Consider the following 24,794-nt stretch of genomic DNA (forward strand, 5'->3'; position numbering starts at 1 on the left):
AGACAGGCTAATAAATACAAAATTCAACATTCAGCTCGTACTAATGGACAAGACTTCTTCCACCTTATTTGAGATAAAAACGCACCTAAACTAAATTTAAACTAAATTTAAGCTTAGAGATATTGAGCAGGAAGACGACACATTAAATACTAGGTTGTCACTTACCTGCACAGTATCTCACTTCTGACCAACACTGTTAGAAACTGGTTCAAAGTGACCAGTCCTTCAGGTCTGATCTCTTCCAAGTTACCCTATGCCCTCCATCCTCTGTAGTCAGATCGATCTGGGGAAGTCAAGAGACACTGACACCAGGGTAGTGAATCAAGAGAGTTCCACTTTATTGAGGAAAGCACAGAGTATATATGTGTCCTATATCTACTATCTAAATCTACAGGATGACGGGGAAAAGTGAGGCATGTTCTAAGGGTCTACGTAAAAACGAAAAAGACAAGGTTAGTAAAGATTAGATGTTCTCTGCATGAACGAGCCACAAGCTGCTCGCATGCCAGCCACGAGCCACTCCTGTGCTTAGAGAGAGACAGGGAAAGAGAGATTAGAAAGGGAGGGGTAAAGGAGACAAGAAGAGGGAGTGGATGACCTCGGGTGACCAGCTCGCGGTCAAGCAGTCATGTCATGGCTGATAGGCAGAGAGCTTGTGTTGGGTGCCTGAAGACAGAAAGGCTCCAGTATCTAACAATGATCTAAGTCGCAATTATAGACAAACACAGTCTACCTTGATAGATAAACACACACAAATGCACAGTTGTACTGATCATGTCTGTTATTAAGCGCAGTGAGTAAACATCCACAGTGTTGGCCAGAAAAGGTCAGTGCACATTTAGATTTAAAAATGTACACCCAGGGGCCTGTTTCAGAAAGTGGATTTAGTGAAAACAGTGAAAATCACGCAGAATATGGAGCACTCCCCATTTATTGGATGTAAAAGTAAAAGATGTCAAAAACAGATGTCTGTCTTAGAAAAGCAATGTTAATCACCTCAAAAATGATGGACGTGCTAATAGCAGTTTTCCTGCATGCACTGCCTTTAGCAGAATGCGTGCCAACAGTTTGGAGTTACTCATCCATGCAGTCTGTACTTCACACGTGGGCTTGCTATCCAAATGCATCATTTTCTTTCTTTCTTTTTTCCATTTTCATTTGATAAAGCTGTGATTGCATATGAAGTAATGTAAGCCAACAAAATTTGTAATTTCCAGGACAACCTCAGCCAATGGAATGTTTGCTGAGCGAATATCTGACAACAGTTAACCAGGCCTTCCTTGCACTTGGTCAGCTTCTCTAACTGCACAGTATTGGCTTTCAAAGTGTTCTTCCAGTATATCATATAACAAATTGCACATTAATGTTTATTTTTTGTGTGGTTCCTTCTTCAGTGTCCAGGCTGTCCTGTTTTAAGAAGTCTGCTTATTTCAGCGACATCATTAAGGTTTTACACACTGGAGAATTTTTACAGCATATTTTTATTCATATACGGTATGAGCAACATCTATTTAACTCATATCTGCACCAACTACACCCCCACCACCACCAACACCACCACTGCTAAAAAAAAAAAAAAGAAAAACCTGCACGTCCTCTTACCCTTCTCTCTCTCTAGCATGCCCTGCTTACTGGACAAATGGGTCTTTCTAGTAAAATTGATCAGTCGGGGACAGTTGTCCCAATCGCAGCTTCAGTTTGAGCAGTGGCTCAGTGTTTACTGCTGGTTCATGGATGCGCTAACATAAATATGCGCCACAACCTGGAGTCCCACAGAGCCACGTTCAACAACACCGACAGACACGTGTGTGCACACTCACTGAGTCAAAACCAACTTTCACCTTTGGCCTGAAGATGAATCCCTGTGGTCAAGAACAAAATCTAAAACACAAACAAAACGCCATGACTAACAATGATGGCATAATTTCATTTTAATAGCAAAATACTATTATTGTATAAAGGCATAATTGTGGCAATTTTCTATCTACGGATGAGCGACAGGAAAAATGACATCTGTGAGATTAATTTCAAATGAACTTAAGTTAACCTAAGGTAATGGAGTACTTAATTCAAATCTTTGCCATCTAAGACTGCTGAAAGTGCAAAGAATAGTCTCTTCCACATAGCTCTAACTGGTGTTTCTGATCTTTCTTCCGAGTCGGGTAGGCCAACAACAGGCTGTGTAAACACTGTTTTTTTTTTCTTTTGTTTTGTTTATAATTCCACTCATAATGTTACATCCTATTTTAACAGAAAGTATTCAAGAGAAATAAAAACTAGTATATTTCATTTATTCAATTCTTGTATGCACTCTCAAAGGTTCTAAAGTTGCTTGAGATACCGAGTTTTTGTGTAATTGATCATTATTACATAGTAAACTAAGTCACGCAACAATATGATATGTGCTAAGCAACAATATGCAACAAAACACTAAACAATCTTCATTCTTGTCGGTGGCTTTATCGATAACAAACCCAGTTGAAAGCTACAGTGAAAGGTACGTGCACTAAAAAGTACTGCACTAAATGTGTTCAGATTGTATACATTTTAAATCCTTCATCACAAATATTTAATCCAATACATTTTGACGTGTAATTTGGCTACCACCGATACCGAATGTTCTATAAAGTAAACAGAGTCGTAATGCAGTTACTTTGAAATTCAAAATATTCCTGCCCATACAAGAAAGAAAAATGAGTTTAGATTCTATAAACCTTTGCATGTGCAGTTCCATTATACTCCACCGTTAGGGAGCGAGCATTATTAGATTAAGCGCGTTAATGTCGTGCCAGTCTGATCATTTAGAAACAACCAAATGCGACGCAAAGGAGGAGTTTTTGGCAACTGTCAAACCCAATCCTGGACAGCTATCGCCTTTTCATCTGCCTCTGCACGCACATTACTTTTGTTCAAAGGCTGCCTCTTTTAATTCATCTATTTCGCTATGCAAAATAAGTCGGTTTGGCCAGTAAGATAATTATTTGTTGTTGATGCGGAGAAGCTTTAGAACAATGCTGTGCTGGCCATCTGCACTTTGTTAGCTAGCTAGCTATAGCGGGCGGTAGATTCACCATTATTTGTTATTATTATTTATTGTCACTTTGTTAGCTAGCTAGCTATAGCGGGCGGTAGATTCTCTGTTATTTGTTATTATTATTTATTGTCACTTTGTTAGCTAGCTAGCAATAGCGGGCGGTAGATTCTCTGTTATTTGTTATCATTATTTATTTTATTTTGTTAGCTAGATAGCGATAGCAGGTGGTAGATTCTCGATTATTTGTTATTATTATTTATTGTAATTGTGTTAGCTAGTTAGCTATAGTGGACGGTAGATTCTCTATTATTTGACTGAATGCCTTCCTGTGGAGCCAAAATTGAATGACATATGCATAAAATATATCAGACGCAGGATGTTGAGGTACTTTCTCTTACTTAATCCTGACAAAACAGAGGTGCATTTATTAGGCCCAGAGACAGCTAGGTCCTTGGTCTCTAATTACTCAGTGAACCTCAATGATCTCCCAATCACATCTTCTCTGTTAAAGATCTTAAAGTTATTATGGATCCCAGTCTCTCGTTCGAAGCTCATGTAAATAATATTTCCAGGACCGCCTTTCTCCACCTCAGGAACATGTCAAAGATTAGGAACATGCTCTCCTCACATGATGCACAAAAACTAGTCCATGCATTTACCACTTCCAGATTGGACTACTGTAATGGTTTACTATCTGTCTGTACCGTTAAGTGCCTAAACAAGCTTCAGCTAGTTCAAAATGCAGCAGCCAGAGTTCTTACTAGAACTAGAAAATTTGATCACATCACTCCTATCTTAGCTACTTTATATTGGCTCCCAGTAAAATTTCATGTTGATTATAAAATACTTGTAATGAACTACAAAGCACTGAATGGCTATGCCACACAGTACCTAGAGAACGCCTAGTGCATTACGACCCACCACATCTGCTTAGATCAAAAGGTGCAGGCTCTTTACTAATACCAAGAATAAGAAAATCTACCACAGGCGGCAGAGCCTTTTCCAATAAAGCTCCCACACTAGAATAACCTTTCTGTATAGGTTCAAAACTCAGTCAGGTATTTTATTAACTACTTCCCATCTTAGATAAAGGTGTATATCTGGTGGTCCATGGGCATTGAGAGGGCAAGTATACTTACAAATTATTTAATATTTCTGTTTTATTTATGTCTTGTTTAGCCTAGATAAGGAGAATGCTGTATGGTTTAATTTCAGAGAATGTGTATTAATATACATTTAGTGAGATATCAATTGATATACTTCAAATAATATCAAAATGATCACTATTATTAATATGCACTTTTTGTACTATGTAAAATCCTTTTTATGTATGTGTTATTTGCATTAAGAGAATGTTGCATAGCATAATACAAGTTTATAGAGGTATAATTTAATGTTTATTTGTAAAGAATTTAAAGATTTAATATATTTTCTAGTTTTCCTCAGTGAGATCACCATGAGGGGAGCTGGAAGTAAAAAGAAGAATGTTTTCCCTGATGTGAAGAACATCTCAGCTCCACCCAACAGACCTATGGAGGCAATGGCAAACCCGAATATTCTCCTTTTGTTTTATTGACTCACACAGGGGAGAAAGCAGCCACCATTTCCCAGATATTTTCCCCCAGAGGAAAGAACATAAACCACAAGTCTCTCAAAACCTGAGAAAGTCTGGCATGGGCACAAGATTAGCGGCACTGCTGAAGGCCACCAATGGAAAAAATGGTGGAAAGTCAACAGGCAGACTCCTTGAAGAAGGTCAGTGATGCAGCCAGGCTCAATTCCCTTCTCTGGTTCTAGAGCCAGACACCAGCGGTGGTGTATGTGTGAAGGCTGATCACACTCCACCAGCTCTATCCATCTCAGGGCTACCCGCCCTCCACCCAAAGCTGCCTGCTTTCAAACAAAAAAGCCCCAAGCCTGGTGTGACCCTGCATGTCCCCCACAAACATGTCAGGGAAGTACCAGGAAAGGTGCAGGACAAGGACAGTGAGGTGAACTCCACATTTTACACCAGGCCAGAAGTGGGTGAGGTCCTGTACCAGGACCTGGAGAGCCTAACGTCAGACCGCCAGCATGACTCCAAGGTCGAAGCTTCCCGGCACCAACAAGACCTCAGCTGCCACAATCCGCTGCTCATCAGTAGGGCGACCTTACATAAGGTAGAGAGCAGAGCTGCGTGCCCAGCTCCGCCTGCCCCATCTCTGGTGCCGCAGCGCAACCGTGTGCCCCAGGTGTGCAAGACTGAGGAAAAAACCAAGAGGCAGGACAAGTGCCAGGTTGGCCAGGCTGCCTCTAATCCTCCTGGAGCCAAAGACACATCTGTTGTGAAGGTTTATTTCTCTCTGTTGTTAATAGGGAGAAGGAACTGTGGGCTTGACCAGGTGGGACAACAGACAGGTGAGCATAGGATCAATGGGTTAAAAAAATGACTTCTTTTGACATTTACTTCACCATAGAATACTAGAGTATTGAGTTAATTTCCTATTTGGTTCTGTGTATCATATAGCATTTCATCAGATAAACTAGAAAATGTATTAAACGATGGCACCTCTAAGGATATTTGAGAATGGAGTCTGCAAAAACTGCAGCATTGAATGTACGAAAGAGATTACATATAAAACTCCTAAATTAAACTTATATTTCATAAGTAGTGAAAAAACAGTCAGTCATTTTAGGCAATAGTCCTGTTCAGATTTGTTTTATTTGTCTTGTATCTCAGCTCCTGCACCTGTGCATGTGAAATAAACCAGGGTCAGTTGTCTTGCATCCTCTGGAAGCAACAGAAACCTTCAGTGCCATGGTTGCACACTTATTCTCCAAAGCTGATTTTAAAGACTGCATAGACCTACAGATTGTTATGTAAATGACCACAATACAGTAACAAAATAAGTAAGTAATAGATAACTGTCTCTAAGCCCCATTAACCACATTAGTACTTTAATACTGATTTCAGAACAAACAAATAAATAAATAAATAAATAGTACAGTAGAAATTGCCCAATCTTGCAGTTGTGAAAGTCAAAGGCTGTCACTCTTTGGTGGTAGTGGAACTGATTTGGCATTATGGGAAAATTCATAGATACGTTCTCTGTATGAGTGAGCATTTAAACCCCATTAAAAGTAGAATGACTTCAATATAAATATATTTTTAAAAACTGGCACAGCAGAGTTTTTTCACATTTGATCTGATAGCCAAGTGCCACCACTGTTTTTTTCAGTGTGATTTTTCAGCACTGGAGATCCCCTTGGCCTGCATATGTGGAATATTGCACTAGTGGTAAATCCTGTTTTAGCTGGCAGTCAAGCTGTATGGTAAACCTGAGAAACACTATATAGGAATATCATTTTGAGCAGTGCTTATTAAGCTACTTTAATATATTATTAATAGTGTTGATGCTGAGGTTTTCTGTTTCACAAAGAGGGTTTGGCTGACTGGGCTCACTGCACAACACCAGGTATTTGCTATTTATTTGATAGGCTATTTATTTTTATCTGATGGATGAGCAGCCAAGACAAAATGATGCTGTACCTGTAATCCTTAATCAAAACCTGCACAAAGGAAAATGTTTTTAAGATCCAGATTTAAATAATCGCACATAATATGGAGCAGTCACCATTTATAGGATGTAAAAGTAAAAGATGTCAAAAACAGATATCTGTCTTAGAAAAGCAATGTTAATCACCTCAAAAACGATGGACGTGCTAATAGCAGTTTTCCTGCACGCACTGCCTTTAGCAGAATGCATGCCAGCAGTTTGGACTTACTCATCCATGCAGTCTGTACTTCACATGTGGACTTGCTATCCAAATGCATCATTTTTTCTTTCTTTTTCAATTTTCATTTGATAAAGTTGTGATTGCATATGAGGTCATGTAAACCTAAACATTTGTAATTTGCAGCACAACCTCGGCCAATTGAATGTTTGCTGTTTAACACTGAAGCTTGAATATCTGACAACAATTTACCAGGCTTGAATATCTCTACAGTTAACCGGACATTGAGAGCGCTTCCAAACGCACACGGCCTTGACAGACACACACGCCTGCTCCCTGCTTTCATAGACCCAGTCAGTGCTAACACAAGGAAATAAAGGCAGAGGCATATCAGAATAGCAGCAAATTAATAAGAACAGCAGGTGTCTTTGTAACACATTTCAAGTAGAAACTAGTACTATGTAAATTATCATATGTCAGGTTTTTGTTGGTCAAGAGCATGTGCCATAATCGGTTTGTCCGTCTGCTTATGCTGTGGTATCTAGAATGTCTCACAGTCATTAGAAAAATAAGTGCCAGAATCCTTTATTGTTTTATTTGAAAGTATGTGATCTGAAAAAAATCATCTAATTGTAGGTATTTAGCTCGAAACTAGAGTTGTATTATATAGAATGTAATTAGGTTGAATGGGAATGTAAAATAGTAGCTAGTGGGACCTCTGTGTTCCATCCCACTCAATGATGCACACCAGATTGTGCATAAAAGGGGTTTCTTTATTTTCCACACTATAACAAGTTCAGCAACCACATTTAATTTCACTGAGGGGTCAGCTAGCAAGCCCACAGGAGGTATGTCTTGCTCTGCCATGCACCTCCCAGTAAATGTTACAACTTCTTCCATAATAACAATATAATAAAATATATAAATTAAAGGAAGCTGTTGTGATAGTGTAGTCGTTTGATTATAAATAATAATCTCATAATAATCTTATCTACATATTCTTATATATTTACAGAGTAACATTCACTCATATACTCAAATTCCATATCATACATAGAAAACGTCCATCTCATCCATTGTAGTTTTTTTTCCTGATCAATAATAGAGAGAAAAAAAAAATGAACAGCACCCAGCGATGAACCTCAATTATTTCAAGATAACTATAAAACAGCTTAAGTCAGCATTTGCTTGCAGCTAGAACACAAAATGTTCAATTAATGCATCTGAGTTAAAAATTAAACACAATGAAATCAAATTAAATTGGCTAACCTGCAACAAGCTCAGCAATCACATTTAATTTTACTAAGTGGTCAGCTAGCCGGCCTATACAAAACAGGCTATTGTTAGAAATTCTGCACATGTAATTCACTTAGCTTCACATCTCACACTGCTTATAATTATAAGATAACGTATCCACATTCGTAATAATGTGATGAAATCTGCCAACAATAGTGAGACTGAGCATATTAAATAATAAGGCAAACTGATCACTTAGTCCACATATTTCTAAATGAGAAGAAAAGTTTTTACAAACAATATAAAGCACACAATTATATATGGGAAAACAGTTACATTTGTCATTAAGAGAAGCACTACTTTATAGATAGAAAGCACTATGTATTACACAAATGTCATAACTGTCATAACTAATATTAATAGTTCAACAGTCTTCCTCCCTCTTTATTATGCACACTGTACACGTTAAATATCTGCCTTGTTGTTACAATGAAATGACTTCCGGCACCCTGAAAATTGTTTTACGCACACGCAGCTGTAACGAGGTGGCCCGAGTACCAAGGGCGGGAAGCAGGATGCAAAGACTCAATCAACATGGACAAACATTTATTACATACAACATAACGGCACTCACATATAACATGAACATGAATACGTTTAACAATAACGAGACTAATCTTGACATCCACAGGCTACACCAACAATGATCAACAATACTGTACACACTAACAAGGGTTTAAATACACAAACAAGATGAGGTACAGGTGTGTGCAGGCATAGCCATAAACATATACTCCCAAGTCACGTGGCGGGCCAAACCCTGTGTCTTGCGGGAGGCGAACGTTCTGTGACAGCAGCCACACTCATACACACACAAGCATAGTGCAACTCTGTGTTTACGCATCAGTGATTGAATGTGCAAGTGCATGTATATGCAAGTTTAAATTATTATGCACAAATGTAAGTAGTAGGCTATTTATGTGAAAATGTTTCATATGTATGTGCAAGTACAGTTCCCCTGATTTCTCTTTAAACAGGCCCTCATCGTTCAGCAGTAATGAGGCTAGTTAGAGTTTGCTCAGAATTAAGTACACTTTGGAATGTTATATGCATCACAGTCTCCGGTGGTGAGCCATACATGGTTAATCAATCCAGGTTGAGGAACCTGTTAGAGTCGCTACATTAATGACATATCTGTTTGCATTGCCAGTTGTTGCTATGGCAACAACTAAATTAGGAAATTCAAAGAAAAACAACTCATCTACACCCTTGGAACTTTAGAACCCCATATGTCCCGTGTCATAATGTCACACATGAGGGGAATCCCATGAACACCTTTACAGATCAGTCTGTGGAAAGACACTGAAGAGGACAGATCGAACAATGAAGCGTTTCTAGAGCTGGTGTGCTGGCGGTATCGAGAATTAATATATTGATACAAAGGAGGTGGAATCCAGGAGAGACCTAATAAAGAAAACCAAAAGAGGAAAGCAGAAGTGGAATCTGAAAAAATTGAAGATAGAGTGGAAAAAAACGTCCTACAGTTGGTATGGATATTTGATTATTTTTTCTGCTTTTTGGCCTTGCCTTTCTAAAAGGATTAATCTAAATCTCATGTATAAAAAAACACAGTAAACTAAATAATCTTTACAATAAGGGACAAAAACTGACTTATTGAAAATGCTTTTATCCTCTGATCAGCAGTGACTAAAACTCTCATTTAAAATATGCAACACCACTTGAAGTATTAGTGCATTATTAATCTATTACAAGGTTTTAGGCTCTTGTCAGGCTGTATGTAGTACATACAATATGTGTTCTATATATATCCAGAAGTAATGATACTTGCTCCGGCAGATTTGAAGATGGCCCATGAACGGACTGTGACAGTATGTCTGAGTGAAGTGACTGATGGATATGACTTGTACAGATCAGCCAGGACCAAGCAGAGGCACTCTGTGGCACCTGCTTCACCAGCCCTGAGAAGGGTCAACAAAGACACCAAACCAGGTGTGGATACAAAGCAGTCAGCCATCTTCCCTCTAAGGCCAAGAGAACATGAATGGCTTGTGAAGTGTGCTGCAGGACAGCAGGATCAAATCTGCCAGCTTCTGCTCCAGGACATCAAGCTGGCAGAGAAGAGAAACTTCATTTCTGGCTTCATAGTACTTCACTGGGCTGCTAAACAAGGAAACAGTGAAATGGTGCGCAAGATCCTTCTTCTTTCACAGCAAGGTGGGCCAGGGGTTGACGTTAACATCAAGAGCTACGACGGCTACACCCCACTACACATGGCTGCTATTCACAGCCACGAATCAGTCCTGAGTGTTCTGGTGCGTGATTATGGTGCCAACTGCAACATACGTGACAACAGTGGCAAAAAGCCCTATCAGTACTTACACAAGGACGCCTCACCCAAGGTGAGAGAGATGCTCGGAGACCCTCACGCTGCGGATTACAAGCCCTCAGGCCATGAGCAGCACTTTTCCAATCCATCCAAAGGGTTCAGCACTTTGAGTAAACTATTTCAGTCCAAGCACAGAAAAATACTCAGATGCGGATCAAGATTCCACTCAGCCTTGAAGCAGCTTGACCAGCCTTGACCAAGATGAGGACAGGATAGATTATACATTAATTTCCAGAATGTTTCCCTACAATGAACTTCCCAAACTAAATAGCATATCCTCAAATAAACATTTTCTCTAATTTGTCTTTCACTCCTGATTTTGAATCTGTAATCAAAACCTTAAGCTTTGAAATAAAGAATTTACACATACATGTTTAAAATATTGCATAGTCATATCTGCCTTGAACCATTGTCTGTTTTCCTTGAATATTCTCTGTTTTGTCTTTGAGTAATGAAATGTTTTTGAGGTCCTTCCTCAGCTGTGCAAGCAAAGTGCTTCTGAATTAGTAGTAGGAGAAGCCAGATAAATGTGCAGACTAAGTGCTCAGGTGAAATTAGTGTGATAAAAATTTGCTCTTGTGTTCCAGTTGTTTTGTTTCCCTCTTTCTGTTCTATATTCTATATAATGCACTATATTGAATTAATTTATGTTTTGTAAGGTAACTCAAGGTAAATGCCTGACTCAATCAAAGCCTAAGACTGAGACAAAGAAGCTATAAATTTGCATGAACAGATCTGTTGAGCCTTTCCTTCTTATGCCACCCCTGAGATCAGTAGTTAAAAACTGATTTCAGCAGTCATTTTAAACAGAAGTAACTACAAGTCTAGAACCTCTCATGAGAAGAATATTGTACTTAGAATAACATCTTATTTTATATGTTTGTCAGATACCCAGTTTGTTAGTCTGTCTAAAGTCGATTCATTTGCTCTTCACTACTCAATCAACTTAAGGTAATCTTCTTTTGGCATTGGTAGAATTTGGATTAGTACTGTTTGGCCGACAGTAATCACCTGATTATATCACCTGATATAATGACCTAAATAACTGTTGCAGCTAGGATTAGTAAGCACAACATCCAAACAGTGTCACCTGAAGTCCAGGTTTACCATGCTCTGTGTTGTGGCCTTGACAGTATGCATAAGTGAAGAGTACCATTAGGTGCACTAAGGTTAATTTGGCCTCCTGTTTCTCATATGACGTTGGAGTGTGAGGTTGGCTGACTGACTCTCTCCGACGGGTCACATCAATCCAAACTTTCACTTTCATTGCACATCTGCCATCATTAGGTGCTGCACCGGCCCACATGTAACCCATCCAGGGGAGTAGGTGCCATGCAAAGTCATACACACACATACAGTCTAAGGTTTATTCGATGTAGCAATTTTGTGTAAGTGCCATTGTCGACCTTAGTTCATATTTCTCTCTATAATAAATGACTGCAGCATGCAATGTGATAGATGAGGGCCAGGGTTACAGGCAGCCCCGCTGGCCCGACAGGGACTCATCACTGGGATCAAACTCAGCTCACGCTCCTGCCCTGTACACACCTCCAGTGGCCAGCCAAGTTTTGCTCAACACAAAGCACACACAGCACCCAAGCTTAGTATGAGGAAATGTTTGACTGTGAAGGACAACACCTCCTTAATCAGCCCATAATGTAGCATCAGCAAAACTCTACATCTAAGGGAAGAGAATAAAAGAAAAGAAAAAGATCACATACAGCAAACTTGTAGTGTTACCATCTGAACATGATGCACATATAACAAATTTAAAAGCAGTTTGTGAGAATTTCAAATCACTTCTTCTCATGTCAAGCACCTTTGTGTTTGTTCTTTCCAGCAGGATGGATGTCGTTTTCTGTTGGAGGCTGTTCACCTGTGACTCCTCTGTAAATACGGAATGAATAAGACTTAAGAATAATGTGAGGTCTTTCACTTCTCCTGTGCCAATCTCCTAGGTGTAGGTTCCACTAGGTTTTGCTGTTATTCTTTATATCTATGAAATACTTGTTAGATAGAACTACATATACACATTAGTTGGGGAAAACAGTACAGACTTTGGTAAATGTAGCTTTAAAATTGGCATGTAGCTTATGGCAGACATAAATCAAGCATTCACGTATATGCCAACCATTCATGAAAATATTCAACCATGTTCCTGCATTGACCAATGGAGAACATGAGATGAAACTGGAAAATACAGCAGGCATCGATCCACAAATCAATTCTTCTTTAAATAAAATAGGATAAAGCATGCGTTTCTGTTGGACTTCCATTACATTTCCAATAAGTCATTGTTACGGAAATGCATTTGTGCATAAGTATGTGCGCTTAATCTAAAACGTGGCAAAAGAAGATCCTTTCTAAAGAATATACATAAAGCCCAAGAGAGAAAAAAAAATGTATTTACATTTTAGCTTGATTCACACTCCACACCCACTACGGTTGCCGGGAAGACCCATCGCGCTGCAAACACATAAAGCACATTCATCAAAATAACAACACAACCTGGTGCAAATTCAGAAAACTTACACAACTTCAGAAATCCAGTCCCAACACAATGGAAGTTTGCCACAACAACACAATGGCTGTTTGCAGAGGACCCTTAGAGGAGGTGGACTTCTGAGACCAGCGCCAAGTCTTTTGGAAGTGAAAAGTAAGTTTTTCAGTTACCAAAAATGATATATGTGATACAGAATGAAAGACCAACCTATTCATGCATATTTATTTATGCTAAGCTGTACATAATGCAGCCTTAAAAACTTTGATTAAAATCCAAAATACCTACAATTAGATTGTTATTTATTTCAAATCACATTTTGTATGCATGCAGCTATAAACATCACACTTCAGATAAGATAAGAACAAGATAGTTGACCAGCATGACCAATGACCAAACTGGTCGCCCAGTATAATCAGATTGAGATTTGACCAGCATGACTCTGCTGCTTGATCATACTGGCTGAATAGCTTGGTCAAGTTGTTTATGCTGCTGGACCCACTGTCCAGTTGGAAATTGTAGCTAAACCATCAAACTTGAACCAAAATGTAGCCTTTGCTGGTCTACCAGTTTAATCAGATGGTTTAACTGCATAAGGTACATCTATTGCCTGGATGTCCAGCCTTTCAACTATTTTGACCATCATTGACCAGATTAGATCATCTGACAGCAGCAAATTAGCTGGATTTTGTAGCTAGGGCTGTAGCATGCCTGTTACTGAGGTCCAGTTTACCATAGATATATACAAATCTAACAGTGCAAGCATAATAATAGAAAAGTAATAACCTAATTTAGGTATTTAAAGAAAACATTAGAATTCATGAAAGAGAATGTCCCCACAATTTGCACATTCTAAAGACATCACCTGTTCATTGCAGCATGTTTGGTCAGCGTACTCTCAAGAGAGAGATAGTATTTGCTAACCAACAAAATGATTTATTGCCTGATTTGATTGATTAATTTGACAGCTGTGCCCACAAACATCCTCCCAAGTCATGTGGCGGGCCAAACCCCGTGACTGGCGGAAGGCGAGCGTTCCGTGACAGAACCCCCTCCCAATGGGCAAGGTTCCTGCCGCGTCCGTCCAATGAACGCGAACCTCCGGGCGCCGTATACACGTACACAAAAACACAGCATGGCAGTGCCCGGAGCCCACCGAGTACCAGGCGGGCCAGGTGCCGCCAGCAAGGGAGACCTTGCGGTGAGAGGGAGAAAGGCAGTTTCCCTGCCTCTCTCAGGGCAGTCCGGTACCCTCCCAACAACATTGGGCCTGTAAACATATAAAAGACGCATAGACAAACACACAGTAACACCCACACACAAACATACGGCGCTTTGATGTGGCGCCCGACGTCCGCGCAGACACCTTGACGTGTCTGTGGTCTCAACAGACACACAGGGGTGCACGTCCACCCCGGTTCCAGACGTGCCACCTCCCTCAACAGTCCTCCTCTCTCCTGCCGCTCTAGGAGCGTCCCAGAGGCGGTTTGTCTCCGGGACTTTGACCCCTCCAGTCTCGCTGGAGAGTCCGCTGAAGGGAAGGGACTCGGGCTTCAGCTCTGCCCTCCTCCTGGTCGTTGCAGTGCCCTTCGGTCCTCCTTGGCCCAGGCTAAACAGCCTCAGGCCTCCCCCAAGAAATTCCTGGGGGTGTTCCCATCCGCTTCCGGAGAAGACCCGGACAACGGTCGCGGTCCTCGCCTCAATGTACTGCGATCCAGGTAGCAGGGTGGGGGTGCCTACGCACCTCCCGCTAGGAAATCCGTTTTTTTGCCGCGGAAGCTTGCGTCCTGTGTATGTTAGTCATTCTGTAACGTGGTAGCCTGAGCGCCAAAGGGCTTGGAGCAGGATGCACAGACTTCCTTGACATGGACGAACATTTATTCCAACACAACATAAAGGACAAATGTGGCACTCACGTGAAAACAAACAATGAACATGAGCACACTAAATGCTAACGACTTTTAACATTTAACATGATAATTAAACAAACAGTCAAGCCTCAATACATAGTTACAAACACGCTACACTAACAATGACCAACACACTGCCAGCTTGACATGAGTTTAAATACACAGACAAGACGAGGTACAGGTGTGTGCAGGCGTGGCCACAAACATCCTCCCAAATCATGTGGTGGGCCAAACCCCATGACTCGCAGGAGACGAGCGTTCTGTGACACTTCAAAATAGTTTTATTGACTTTTAAAAAAATTATTTAATTGAGAAATAATCAAGTGATTAAAGTGAATAAAAGTTATGAGTCTTAAATGAGTACGTACCACCCAGTCTTTAATGTTCACTCTGCTCCGCTGCCAGTCATGTACTGATACTCAAACACGCATATGGGTCTCGGTTGTGTGTGTCTCTCTCTCTCTCACTCACCCACTCACTCTCCCATCCCACTCTCTGCCATTGGCTGATTCTCTAAGAAGTCACACCTCCTCACAAGTCCTCCCACTACCATGCAGTAAACACTTTCTGACAAAATTGATATAAGGTGTCCTTCTGCCTAAAAGCAAACTGCTCCAAGAGTCAGGACTAGGCCAGAAAGATCAAATTTTGCCACCTTTTTTTCCCTACCCAACCAACCGGTCTGACCAATCCTGTGCAGCGTGCAACTCCTCCCACAAAACCAGACCCTCATACCCGCTCATTCAAGTTTAGTTGTACCCCCGATGTTTGAGTAGGAATCATTATTTCATTATTAAAGAATTATTTCAATGTGATTAAAGAAAATTAAAGTTTTCAGTCTCATACACCAGCTTTTCTCCACTTTCTGTCTGTTCAGTGTCCTCTCTGACACACACTCTGCAGTGAGAGGTCATTGATTGATTGATTGATTCTCATTCTCTCTCTCACACACACACACACACACACACACACACACACACACACACACACACACACACCTCTCCCCAACACCTCTTCACATCTTATCTGCCATATGTACTCAAACAGGGGAATAAGCAAACTTTTCAGAAAACATCACAAAGTTTCCATTTATTTATTTATTTTTTCTCTGATCTCTAACCAATGTGGTTACTCTATAAGTTTTATCACACAAGGTTTTTGTCCGTTATCACACGTTGTACTCTTACCACTTTCAGTGCATTCCACAACTGAGAGAGGTGTTGGAGGGAGGGACGTAATTTACAACTTTTATCCAAAAACCATCTCTTTCCCCACCAACTTTTTCTTAAAGCCGTATATTCAGTACTTCACTCCTTTAGGTCACAGCCGTAATTGTAAGCGATACATCTGAAAGCTTTGCCAAGTCGTGCGAACGAACATGTCCATGGATCAACCATTATCCATTTTTTAAATAATTCTGTTCTATGTATTTCTATAGTTTCCGACATTCACTTTCTTGACTCTGAGGAGAGAATTGCCGACCAAGTTCATTTCTTATTTGTGAACTTTTATACATTTGTTCTGTTTACATTTTTTGTTACCTTTTATTTGCAGATATGAGGACACAAGCTGATGAAACAGTTCATATATCGAATGAGTTATTACAAGATAATCTTTTCTAGAGTGCGTCTACCATATGTTAAAACTCCGCTTTATGTCTAAAAGGTTATGCAGTGCGTTAATTTGTCACACAGAGGCAGAGGGGGTGAATCCCTCTACCATCATCCACTACTCATCGAGCCCTCCGGCGGAGCTCACAAATATTTCACCTCGTACAACCGGCAATGTCTATAGAAACGTATACAGAGGTCACTGTGGCTTATAAGATACATCTAAATATCTCTATGCCTATTCACGCTGTTCAACCACACTAACCTGTAGGCCACCATCTCCACATAAGTATATTAAGTAAGTAAATTTACGTAAGTAAATTTTCTTTAATCACAATAATACTATATATGATATATATCAATTTTTGTCAGAATGCATTTTCTGCATGATAGGGTGACGACTTTTGAGGCGGTGTGACTTCTTAGAGAATCAGCCAATGGGAGGGAGTAGGATGGGTGAGTGAGTGGGTGAGAGAGAGAGAGAGAGAGAGACACACACAACCAAGACCCATAGGCATGTTTGAATATCAGTACATGACCGGCAGCTGAGCAGAGCAGTCATCAAAGACTGGGTGGAACGTAATCGTTTAAGACTCGTAACTTTTATTAACTTTAATAACCTGAATATTTCCCAATTAAATATATATTTTTAAGTCAATAAAACTATTCTGAGGATCCCTCATTGTGTTTTAATGTATTTTCATATAATATTGCCACATCATAAATCATATATATATATATATATATATATATATATATATATATATACATATATATATATATATATATAAATAATATTAATAATAATAAATAGATATTAAATATGTGGAGGGGGCAAATCAAATCAAGCAATAAATAATTTTTTGACAGTTTGTAAATTCCATTACATAATGAACTAACCTATAACTCACTTACTCTAGTTAGTACACTGACAGCACATTATCAGACTATATTCACTATTACATTACATAATGAACTAACCTATAACTCACTTACTCTAGTTAGTACACTGAGAGCACATTATCAGACTATATTCAATATTACATTATGTTACATAATGAACTAACCTGTAACTTTGTCATCAAGGTTCACTTTCATCATATTAACCCTAAGACATCACAACAAGTCAGCTGCAGATATTTATCTAATAAATAATAAATCAATTACATTTACTGCTGTGTACACACTTACTAAAAGACGCACACAGCTCTTCACACAACACAGACTAACAACAACACACTGCTCTCCACACAACAAAGACTAACTGGAAATCCAGACAGAACCCTCTTAACTTCTCCAGTACTGAACGTTGTTCTTCTTCAGCCTGAACTGCGCTGAGCAGAACTGCGTCCTTCACATCATCAGTCTTTCATACATAACTTAGCCAGCTAGCTGCAGATCACAACACACAATAAACACACCTGAAAATGTCCTGCTGTGTAAACTAACTAGTATTTATGAACATGGGACACTGTGCAGCTGGAGCCACTGTTGAATTAGCTGTAGTCACCAGTGTGTAACACAGATGTTAACAAACAGCGCTGAAGGCACAAACGTGAGCTGGACACTGAAGGACTGTAGGACACATGAACGCTAACTAGCTAATAGCAGAAAGCTAACTAGCCTGCTAGCTAATGCCTGCCCTACGCTTCAGTTCAATCTTTGGCAAACGCCACACCTAAAGACACATTTCCCTTTACGTATGCACATATGTTACAAAAACAACCTGTCATTATAATATTTAGGATAATTTCACTGAGTATCTGTTCAAAAATAGCTAACATTTCTTACCTGCACGCTGAGTTGTCCTGTTGGACGCATCGTAAGCAGATATTACGCTGCCCTCACAGAGCTCCATGAAGTGAGAAACCTCACACTGTAAAGTGTCTGTTAATCATTTAAACTGAAACAACACGTTTCCTAAACTTTTTAGTTGGAATACAGTGTTGTATTTTTAAAGTTCAAAATCAAGACTTGAAGTTTCAGTTTTAAAAATGAGTTTATTTTCAAAATAATAAAACTATTTGGCCGGATGTGGCTCAATCTCAGGAAACATTGAAGCTATGGATTAACCATGAGGAACTATGGTGCCGCTGCAATACGCGCTATGGCCACTACATTTAGCTGACATTTTTATCCAAAGCAACTTACAGTTATGACTGATTACAGCTTGAGCAGTTGAGGGTTAAGGGCCTTGCTCAGGGGCCCAACAGTGACAACTGGTGGGGCTTTACCCAGCAACCTTCCAATTATAAGTCAAGTATCTTATCCACTGAGCTACCACTGCCACATGGTCATCTTGCACTCAGGACATACAGACTATTGGGAGTTGTGCACTAAGCGTTTGAGGCTTGTGTTTTAAGTGTGAGGAAATGCAGAATAAAAAGAGTTGAACTTAATACACATTATGGCCACTAGATGGAGACAGTATTCCTCTCTCGTCAACAATGAGAGCTTGTTGGCATCAGTGAAAGTGACTTTAGATAAAGTAGCTTGTAGGTTCTAAATTCTAAATTACAGCTAGAAACAACAACTTACAACCTTTACTGTGTCATAACACACACACACACACACACACACACACACACACACACACAAACTTTAATATAAAATATACACACTCCAGTCTATAAAAGTGCTATATACAATAAATATTGTACTTGTATACTTACTTACTATTTACCAATGCCTGATTAAAAAGATGCCCTCACACTCTCTCACACTCGTCTTCTATGTTGGCCACTCGGTCTTTCCTTTATCTCAGAACGGTGTCCATTAAACACTCAGTACTTCACTCCCATTCCAGTCTAACTCCTCCTTGTCAGGGAAACATAACGATATTGTGGGTGTTACCCCAGAATGGGTGGAGAGGTTCACTTCACTCTGGCCCCAGAGCTAAAATGCTAACAGCTCCCCTGAGGTGTTCAGCCCATGGTTCAGAGTCAAAAGATAACAACCAGACCTGCTGAACTGGTTTCTGGTAATGAAAACTGCTGTGGGCAAATTACAAACTGTTATTCAGAACTTGAACTGAAGCTAAATCCTAGGCGCTTATTCTTTGTACCCCTCCAATGTCTCTCTCTCCATCTCTCTCTTTCTGTACCCCCATGTCTCTCTCTCTCTCTTTTTCTCTCTCTCTGTCTGTCCCCATCTCTCTCTCACACACACATGTGACAGCAGCACTACACCCTGATGGATCTCTCTCTGTCTCACACAGCACATGTTGATAGAAAGTGTTTCATTCTTTCTTGAACTCAAGCATCTAAACTGCTTTCTGGTGATGACAACTGGTTGTGTCTGAGTTCCAAACAGAACCTAAACAGAAAAATCCCCTGTAAGAATGAATACCTACACTATTAGTGTAGTGACCTGAAGTGCTAAATGTGTAAGGGTTGGCACCAGGCTGAAGCCCCCTCCGGCCACCAGAGGGAGGCCTCCTGTCAGGAACACCACTAATCAGGCTTAACGCCCAACAGCTGGGGTAGACCTTATATAAGCCCAGTGACCCACACATTCAGGGCTGGGTCTTTGCCAAAGTTTTGAGCCAAGTGCCTAGCTGGTACCTTCAGTTGTTGAGGTCTGTGTGCCCTCATGCTATGCCTTACTTCTGTGCTGTGAGTGTTTTCGTGTTTTTACACGTCCCCTCCCCTCTCCAGTTTTCCCTCTTTTGCTAGACCTTACTTCTGTGCTGCGAGGGTGTTCGTGTTTTTACACGTCCACTCCACTCTCCAGTTTTCCCCTCTCAATTCTGTCTCTCTCCCGAGGCTTCCCTTAGCCATTCAAGTTCCTCCCTGTTTTCTGGTCTATGGGAAGTTTCTTTGGATTGTTTGGATTTGCAATGGCATCCTTTGTTCTCCCTTTTGCCATGCTCGGCGTGGTGCTTTGTTTTTTCCTTTTGTTTTACCTGGTCCAAGACTGAACTGTTCTGCACACAGGCCCACCATTATTAAAGCCCAGTAGGCTGTTGGTGGCATCAGCTAGCCGAAGTGGGTTCCAGCCCACCTTACAGAATGAACACCTACATTGTTATTGTAGTGATGTGAAGTGCGGACATTACACATCTAATGTTATCTAAACACTTGAACAGTGATGGTAACACCTGCAGTGTTAATACACCTTTTACAGTATTCATGGTGTTTACATATTTGTATTGTTGTCTGTCTCTGTGCTCATGTTTGTTTCCCTCTTGTTTTCTGGATCTGATTCCATGTTTGTTGCTGTGTCTTCTGGTCCCAACATGTCTGTTCATGTATCATCCTTCTGTTCCCAACACACACACAGAGGGAGATATGGTATAAACACACACACACACACAGAGGGAGATATGGTATAAACACACACACGCACACAGAGGGAGATATGGTATAAACACACACACGCACACAGAGGGAGATATGGTATAAACACACACACACACACACAGAGGGAGCTATGGTATAAACACACACACACACACACACACAGAGGGAGATATGGTATAAACACACACACACACAGAGGGAGATATGGTATAAACACACACACACACAGAGGGAGATATGGTATAAACACACACACACACGCACACAGAGGGAGATATGGTATAAACACACACACACACGCACACAGAGGGAGATATGGTATAAACACACACACACACAGAGGGAGCTATGGTATAAACACACACACACACACACAGAGGGAGATATGGTATAAACACACACACACACACACAGAGGGAGATATGGTATAAACACACACACACGCACACAGAGGGAGATATGGTATAAACACACACACAGAGGGAGATATGGTATAAACACACACACACACAGAGGGAGATATGGTATAAACACACACACACAGAGGGAGATATGGTATAAACACACACACACAGAGGGAGATATGGTATAAACACACACACACAGAGGGAGATATGGTATAAACACACACACACACAGAGGGAGATATGGTATAAACACACACACACACACACACACACACACAGAGGGAGCTATGGTATAAACACACACACACACAGAGGGCGATATGGTATAAACACACACACACACAGAGGGCGATATGGTATAAACATACACACACACAGAGGGCGATATGGTATAAACACACACACACACAGAGGGCGATATGGTATAAACACACACACACAGAGGGCGATATGGTATAAACATACACACACAGAGGGAGATATGGTATAAACACACACACAGAGGGAGATATGGTATAAACACACACACACACATGCACACAGAGGGAGATATGGTATAAACACATACACACACACAGAGGGAGATATGGTATAAACACACACACAGAGGGAGATATGGTATAAACACACACACACAGAGGGAGATATGGTATAAACACACACACACACACAGAGGGAGATATGGTATAAACACACACACAGAGGGAGATATGGTATAAACACACACACAGAGGGAGATATGGTATAAACACACACACAGAGGGAGATATGGTATAAACACACACACACACAGAGGGAGATATGGTATAAACACACACACACAGAGGGAGATATGGTATAAACACACACACACACACACACAGAGGGAGATATGGTATAAACACACACACAGAGGGAGATATGGTATAAACACACACACACACACAGAGGGAGATATGGTATAAACACACACACACAGAGGGAGATATGGTATAAACACACACACACACACAGAGGGAGATATGGTATAAACACACACACACACAGAGGGAGATATGGTATAAACACACACACACACAGAGGGAGATATGGTATAAACACACACACACACACAGAGGGAGATATGGTATAAACACACACACACACACAGAGGGAGATATGGTATAAACACACACACAGAGGGAGATATGGTATAAACACACACACAGAGGGAGATATGGTATAAACACACACACAGAGGGAGATATGGTATAAACACACACACAGAGGGAGATATGGTATAAACACACACACAGAGGGAGATATGGTATAAACACACACACACACACAGAGGGAGATATGGTATAAACACACACACAGAGGGAGATATGGTATAAACACACACACAGAGGGAGATATGGTATAAACACACACACAGAGGGAGATATGGTATAAACACACACACAGAGGGAGATATGGTATAAACACACACACACACACAGAGGGAGATATGGTATAAACACACACACACGCACACAGAGGGAGATATGGTATAAACACACACACACACAGAGGGAGCAATGGTATAAACACACACACAGAGAGGGAGATATGGTATAAACACACACACACACACACACACACACACACAGAGGGAGATATGGTATAAACACACACAGAGGGAGCTATGGTATAAACATACACATACACACACACACACAGAGGGAGATATGGTATAAACACACACACACACAGAGGGAGATATGGTATAAACACACACACACACACACACACAGAGGGAGATATGGTATAAACACACACACACGCACAGAGGGAGATATGGTATAAACACACACACACACAGAGGGAGATATGGTATAAACACACACACACACAGAGGGAGATATGGTATAAACACACACACACACACACACACAGAGGGAGATATGGTATAAACACACACACACGCACAGAGGGAGATATGGTATAAACACACACACACACAGAGGGAGATATGGTATAAACACATACAGAGGGAGCTATGGTATAAACACACACACACACAGAGGGAAATATGGTATAAACACATACAGAGGGAGATATGGTATAAACACACACACACACACAGAGGGAGCTATGGTATAAACACACACAGAGGGAGCTATGGTATAAACATACACACACACACACACATACACACAAAGGGAGCTATGGTATAACACACATACACAGAGGGAGATATTGAATAAACTTGCACACATAGGTAGATATGTTATAAACACACACACAGAGGGCGATTTGCTAATCGTAACAAGACAAGGCTTGTTCTTCTACTCTTGTGATGTAATGGCACTTAAAAATTCTCATACTGGCTTGGTTCTTTCTAAAGAGAAAAAAGGTGCAACCAGATTATTGTTCAGATAGAAACAGACAGTGTGTGTACAGGTGAACTCCAGTGAAGAAACAGAGAGTGTGTGTACAGGTGTATTTATAGTAATAACATTGCTTATTATGATGAGCTACAGTGATGAAAACTGCAGTAGTGAAACAAGAGATAAAGTGAGTGTTTTAACATAAATTAATGTTATCTGCTGTAGTTCTGTAAACTCTGGACATCCTGATGAAGACAGAACCAGACATTCTTCCTGAAGACTTGCAGACTGAACCCAGTAAAGGTAACACTGTCCTCATGTTTCGTAGATATTGCTGTAATCTCGTGTGTTTCTCTCTGTTAGTAATTATGACCTTCAGTAAGATTCATAGAACCAACCATACGGCCAGATTCAGAAAACCAATCATGTAAACTTAAGGTCAAATTCACATGCCAGAATGCCTAGATCTGCAAGACTTATTAAAAGTCCACATTCCTGGAATACTGGATTTTAACCTTTCCTGTACAAAGTGTTCGCTTTGCACTGCAACAAGACCAAACTCAAATAAGGAAAATATTCTTTATTAATTCTCATGAATCCAACAAGATATTTGATTGTGTGGACTATGAATCCACAGTGCCCCTTAGTGACTGTAAAAGGTTCTTCAACCTGAACTGTTCTGAGTCCCTCTTTATAAATGTATGTTAACTTTCCCTGTTTTTGAAAGGCTCTGAGCTCGAGCAGAGACGGAGTCCCAGTATGGTGAATGCAGTTTACCTATGAATTAACCTGTCATTGCTGTATTCGCATATTAACCTTTATACTTGCTATTATGTGATTACCTCTTCATTTCAAGTATAATAGACAGAGGAACACTATTTGATCTATTAATATGAGAACAGTTATAATATTTGTGTAACAATCATGCTTTCTCTTAATGAAAAATGTAACTGTTTCCTATATATAGTTATGAGCTTTATATTGGTGGTAAGAACTTTTTCTTTTCATTTAGAAATATGTGGACTAAGTGCTCAGGTGAAATTAGTGTGATAAAATTGTTCCCACCTATTATGGCTTAAATGACATGTGATGGCCCGAGTGCCGCAGGGCAAGGAGCAGGGCGCACAGACCTCTCTCGACGGAGACACACACTTATTAACGTAAAAAACAAAAGATAAACAACACACGTTAACGGCATTCACACGTAACATCCAGTACACCATGAACATCTACTGTGAACACACCTAACATTTAACATGAACAATGACCGACTGCAAACTACACACAAACAGGCATTTAAATACATACATAAACGAAACCAAGAACTGGGTGCAGGTGTGTGCTA

The 24,794-nt window shown here is 40.3% G+C and overlaps 1 long non-coding RNA gene across 1 annotated transcript in view; it reads left to right on the forward strand.

Annotated features, from left to right (window-relative positions):
• The first annotated feature begins 23,354 nt into the window (after positions 1 to 23,354).
• LOC145657489 (uncharacterized) overlaps positions 23,355 to 24,794 on the forward strand; it is a 33,564-nt gene continuing 32,124 nt past the window's right edge. The window contains exon 1 of the long non-coding RNA XR_014123217.1: positions 23,355 to 23,752. This is a non-coding gene — a long non-coding RNA (uncharacterized LOC145657489). The remainder of the gene's footprint in view (positions 23,753 to 24,794) is intronic.

The sequence above is a fragment of the Electrophorus electricus genome, chromosome 1, assembly GCF_041902795.1.
Source record: "Electrophorus electricus isolate QZ-2024a chromosome 1, ASM4190279v1, whole genome shotgun sequence".
NCBI lineage: Eukaryota > Metazoa > Chordata > Actinopteri > Gymnotiformes > Gymnotidae > Electrophorus > Electrophorus electricus.